Source organism: Mastomys coucha, unplaced genomic scaffold (genome assembly GCF_008632895.1).
Source record: "Mastomys coucha isolate ucsf_1 unplaced genomic scaffold, UCSF_Mcou_1 pScaffold8, whole genome shotgun sequence".
Taxonomy (NCBI): Eukaryota; Metazoa; Chordata; class Mammalia; order Rodentia; family Muridae; genus Mastomys; species Mastomys coucha.
In genome coordinates, this window is record NW_022196914.1 from 52,831,551 (window position 1) to 52,836,944 (window position 5,394).

Genomic DNA, 5,394 nt, shown 5'->3' on the forward strand with positions numbered 1-5,394 from the left:
CAAGTTCACAGGAAGGCTTATATTGGAAATGGGACTTCTGCGTGGCTGAGGAAGTCAGAGGAAGGATTCCCAGAGGAGCTGACAACTGAGGTGAACTCGGAAGTTAAGGAGTACATCAAACTCAACACATAGAAGAGAGTAGTCAGGAAGGACTGGGGCTGCTGAGCAAAAAGCTGGAATGCAAACACGGAAATCGAAGAGACGGATGCTGGATTCTGAGAAATGGAAAGGTACTCTACAGAATTCCTAGAACATGAAGCTTAAATGGGAATATAGGAATGAGGAGTTTAAAATGCTTAGAGAATCTTGAAGACTTACAAGTAGTCCCACAGGATTTCATGAAGCCTTGCAGGAGTCAATTAATTGCAGTAAGTAAACATTTTCAAAATTACTTTTTTTTTTTTTTTTTTTTTTTTTTTTTTGGTTTTTTTCGAGACAGGGTTTCTCTGTATAGCCCTGGCTGTCCTGGAACTCACTCTGGAGACCAGGCTGGCCTCGAACTCAGAAATCCGCCTGCCTCTGCCTCCCAAGTGCTGGGATTAAAGGCGTGCGCCACCACCGCCCGGCTTCAAAATTACTTTTTTAAATGTTCTTATTAGATATTTTTTTATTTACATTTCAAATGTTATCCCCTTTCCCAGTTCAACTCCCCCCACCTCCAGAAATCCCCATCCCATCCTCCTCCCCCCTGCTTCTATGAGGGTGTTCCCCTACCCATTCACCCACTTCCACCTCCCTGCCCTGGCATTCCCCTACACTGGGGCATGGAGCCGTCACAGGACCAAGGGCCTCTCCTCTCATTGATGGCCAACAAGACCATCCTCTGCTACACATGTGACTGGAGTCATGGGTCCCTCCGTGTGTACTCTTTGGTTGGTGGTTTAGTCCCTAGGAATTCTGGGAGGTCTGGTTGGTTGATATTGTTGTTCTTCCTGTGGGGCTGCAAACCCCTTCGTTCCTTCAGTCTTTTCTCTAACTCCTCCACTGGAGACCTCATGCTCAGTCAATGATTAGCTGGGAGCATCTGTCTCTATATTTATCAGGCTCTGGCAGAGCCTCTCAGGAGACAGCTATATCAGGTTCCTATCACCAAGCACTTCCCAGCATCCACAATAGAGTCCAGGTTTGGTAACCATATATGGGATGGATCCCCAAATGGGACAGTCTCTGGATGCCCTTTCCTTCAGTCTCTACTCCATACTTTGTCTCTGTATTTCCTCCCATGAGTATTTTGTTCCCCCTTCTAAGAAGGACAGAAGCATCTACACTTTGGTCTTCCTTCTTCTTGAGCTTCATGTAGTCTGTAAATTGTATTTTGGGTATTCTGAGCTTTTGGGCTAATGTCCACTTATCAGTGAGGTCATACCATGTGTGTTCTTTGTGACTGGGTTACCTCACTCAGGATGATATTTTCTAATTCCATCCATTTACCTAAGAATTTCATGAAGTCATTGTTTTTAATAGTTGAGTAGTACTCCATTGTGTAAATATACCACCTTTTCTGTGTCCATAGATCTGTTGAAGGACATCTGGGTTCTTTCCAGCTTGTGACTATTATACATAAGGCTGCTATGAACATAGTGGAGTATGTGTCCTTGTTATATGTTGGAGCATCTTTTGGGTATACGCCTAGGAGTGGTATAGCTGGGTCTTCAGGCAGTATTATTTCCAATTTTCTGAGGAACTACCAGACTGATTTCCAGAATAATTGTGCCAGCTTGCAATCCCACCAGCAATGGAGGAGTGTTCCTCTTTCTCCATATTCTTCCCATCATCTGCTGTCACCTGAGTATTTTTATCTTCACCATTCTGACTGGTGTGAGGTAGAATAAGAACAGGCACTCTGAAGACAAGACAGAGCAAGGCAAGGTTAGATGTCTGTGTCTGTCTTTGTGCATGTTTGTCTCCTGAAGCACGGCTATTCCTTGAAAGCACCAGTACTGGGCTGTGTCTCTTAAGATCTGTGGGGCTTCTGCCTGGTCTGTGACTCGCTTTGCTCAACTTTCTGATATTCATGCTGGTCTCCATTGTGGATTAGAGACACTGTATGAAGAAACAGCTCTCCTAGAAAAGAACACTTGGACTGGTAGATTGGCAAAAAAGAAAAATGTGATAATGATGGTGGTGGCGCAAAGATGCTCTACTCTTAGACCAAAACATTCTAAGCACCTGTGTAAGCATGTTTTTCAATGACAATAACATGTAGCTCAGTATGCTGGGTAAAACAAATTGTCCATCCCAATGTAAGTGGGCATTGTCCAACCAGCTGGTAGCCAGAGAGAGACATCGGACTCTCTCCTAGTTCTCAGACCTTTGAGCTCAAACTAAAGTGAATTCACAGGTTCTGTGAGCACTCCAAGTTGGCGGTTGTCTGTGTGGTCTTCACACTTCACAGAGTCTGTGATTCAATGAACCAACTCAAATGCAGAAGTCAATCAGGTCTCAGGTCACACTGTTGGTTCTGTTACTTTGGAGAAACTAATACCAACCACAGACTGATGCCATCGCGCTGTTCTGTAAGCTTTTCTTTGTGTCTGCAAATATTCAAAATGAAAACAGGGCTTGGGGGGCGGGGAGGGTGTTCTGGAGCCGGCAGTTGTCAGGAGAAAGATGGAGAACTTTCCTAAGGCAAGGTGTTAGTGACATTGTGAACCCAACACAAGAGAGGCTGAAGCGGGAGGATCTTGTGTTGAGGACAGTTAGAGCTACATGGTGTCTACCTGCCTCAAAACACAAAAGCAAAACAAAAAAATAAGCTTGCCGAAGCTTCTCTCTTCCCTTCTCAGTGAATCCGCTTCTTTAAAATGGAGGTTTAAACACACAACAGTTGCTGTACTTAAGCATGATAATACATTTCTTACGGTACAGATTTATGCTCTATAAACACTGCCCTGATGAAGTTCGGCCTTAACCTTTGTTCTGTAAATGTTTCCGAGTTTTTCCACTGCTGCGTTACAAAAATAAATGTCAGCGGGAGTGCAGGCTTTTCACAAAATTTGCCAGCTCCACAGATAGCCTATAATCTGCAAGCTTAAAAGACCAGGCCACAACTTTTTCAACTGGAAATCATTTCAAGATATTTTTCTGATGTCCCCACAGGACTTGGGTCTCTCTGCATTGTGTGACATCCAAACTGGCTTTCCAACTTGGAAATTATACAAGAGTAAGGTGTCACTTGGTACTAATAAAACCTCTGATAACTCCTGTCTTAGGGTTTCTCTAGCTGACCACAGTAACTCTTACAAAGGAAAGCATTTAATTGAGGCTGGGCTACAGTTCGGAGGTTTTGTCCACTTTCATCATGGTAGGGTACATAGTGTCACACACAGACGCTGTGCTGGAGAGAGTGACCCTGGGCCTGGCTTGAGCATTTGAAATCTCAGACCCCAACCCCAGTGACACACTTACTCCAACAAGGCCACACCTACTCCAACAAGACCATGCCCCCTCCTGTCACTCCCTAGGAACCTATCTATAGTGGGCCATTTTCATTCAAACCACCAACAGCTACCAAGTAGCTTTTTCCCAGTTTGCTGCTTCTGAGGTGACTTAGTAGATGCAACCAATTGTCCCTGCAGTTATAGGGGATACAATGCTCTCTTTTGGCCTCCATGGGCACAAGGAACACACATGGTGTACATACATACATACATACAAGCAAACATTTATACACATAAAATAAGTTAAGTCTTATTTACTTTTTAAAAGAAGTGGTGTTATTTTTGAATACATGCAGAGGTTTTTGACCTTGTGAATAAGCTGAACATCATTAGCATTTAAACACTGGCTTGAAATTGGCTGGAGGAAGTCTTTGTATCAGGTCATATGTCAAGTTGTATATGTAACTATTAGGACATCCAGTATTTGCTTGGGATTTATTTACTGACAGACTCTTAATTTACTTTGAAGTGTTTTCTTCTCAGACAGTCCTAGTGGGGCTGGCTCCTCAGCCATTATCGAGGGAGCATGATGATCTGCTCCTCACCAACCAGAAAACCATGGCAACTGCAGTTCCCTGTGCAACTTCAAGGATGAGCAAACGAACCAAGTTAAGCCAGTCTGGCCATAACATTACATACTCAATTATTACTTTAAACTTTTTTGAGACAGGACTTAGAACTCATTATGTAGATCAGGTTGGCCTTGAAGTTATAGAGATCCTGCCTTTGCCTACCTCAAATTAAAGGCATGTGCCACCATGCCAGACATAATACTTAAAAAATTTTTTACAGAGTCCTACTTCCAATAGTTTTGAGATTTTGAGATTGTGACACTGAAAATATGGACTAAAACATAATGAAATCAAGAGATAACCCTTTCAATTAAGTTTATACAGGATCTTGTTAGGAAGCCCAAGTTTGCCTGAGACAGGATGCCTGACCTCAGCGACTGAAGCTTTATCTTGACTCACTGTCTTGGGGTTTCATCTTATCCTAGCAATAAAGGAATAAAGATATTGTGACAGAAATGTGTGGCCAAAGTTCTTTGCATCACAATGAACCAAGAAGGAGAGAGAGAGGAGAGAGAGAGAGAGAGAGAGAGAGAGAGAGGGAGGGAGGGAGGGAGGGAGGGAGGAAGGGAGATTAAGAAGTACTGAGTACAACCTTCAAAGGTGACCTATTCCCATCAGACTGGTCCCATATCCCAACATCCTCAGAACCCCCTAAAACAACATTATCAACTGAGGATTAGGAATTCAAGACATGAGCCTATGGGAGACATTTTGAATGGAAAAACTAACACCATTCACCTCCCAGGCAGAATTGGTGTTCTGGGGGAGGTACCATTTAAGCCTTAGCACCAACCGACTATATACAATTTCAGAATACTATATAGAACCACCAAACTTTTATAATGAATTTCTAAAGTTCAAAATTCCCCCTTGATAAAGGACTATATTTCTATTGATGATGCTTTTCTTTGCTCCAGGTTTTCTTAATATTGTTGATGGCTTTACAATTTAAAAGTGAAATTCTTTCCTTTAATATACTTAGCTTCAAGTTAAAAAAAATCACAGCCTTTTTTAAAAATTATTTTTATTTATTTATTTTTCTTTTTTTAAACTTTTATTGCATTATGATGAAAAAGTTACATGATTTCAATTTATCTGAATTTGTTAACATGTAAAAACATATTTTAAGTAAATAGAATTAAATCACATTGTTTCTCTTTTGTACCCCAACTCCACCCAGAGACCCCCCTTCAATATCTACAACATCTTTTTTGTCATATTCCTTAAAATTTATAAAATATTATAACAATAGAAATAAGTACTATAAAAGTTGTTTGATATAAAACAACAATCAATTTAATAGTCTTATGTAGATACTCGTCTACAGCAATAGTGAAAATATATTTTTCTCAATATAAATTTTAAATAACTCCAAACATATT

General features: G+C 41.2%; 1 protein-coding gene across 1 annotated transcript in view; it reads left to right on the top strand.

Annotated features, from left to right (window-relative positions):
* Positions 1 to 287: 287 nt before the first annotated feature.
* Positions 288 to 5,394, top strand: part of Ankrd34b (ankyrin repeat domain 34B) — a 40,124-nt gene continuing 35,017 nt past the window's right edge. Inside the window, exon 1 of the mRNA XM_031360466.1 lies at positions 288 to 368. The gene's annotated coding sequence lies outside the window, so the exon portion shown is untranslated. The remainder of the gene's footprint in view (positions 369 to 5,394) is intronic.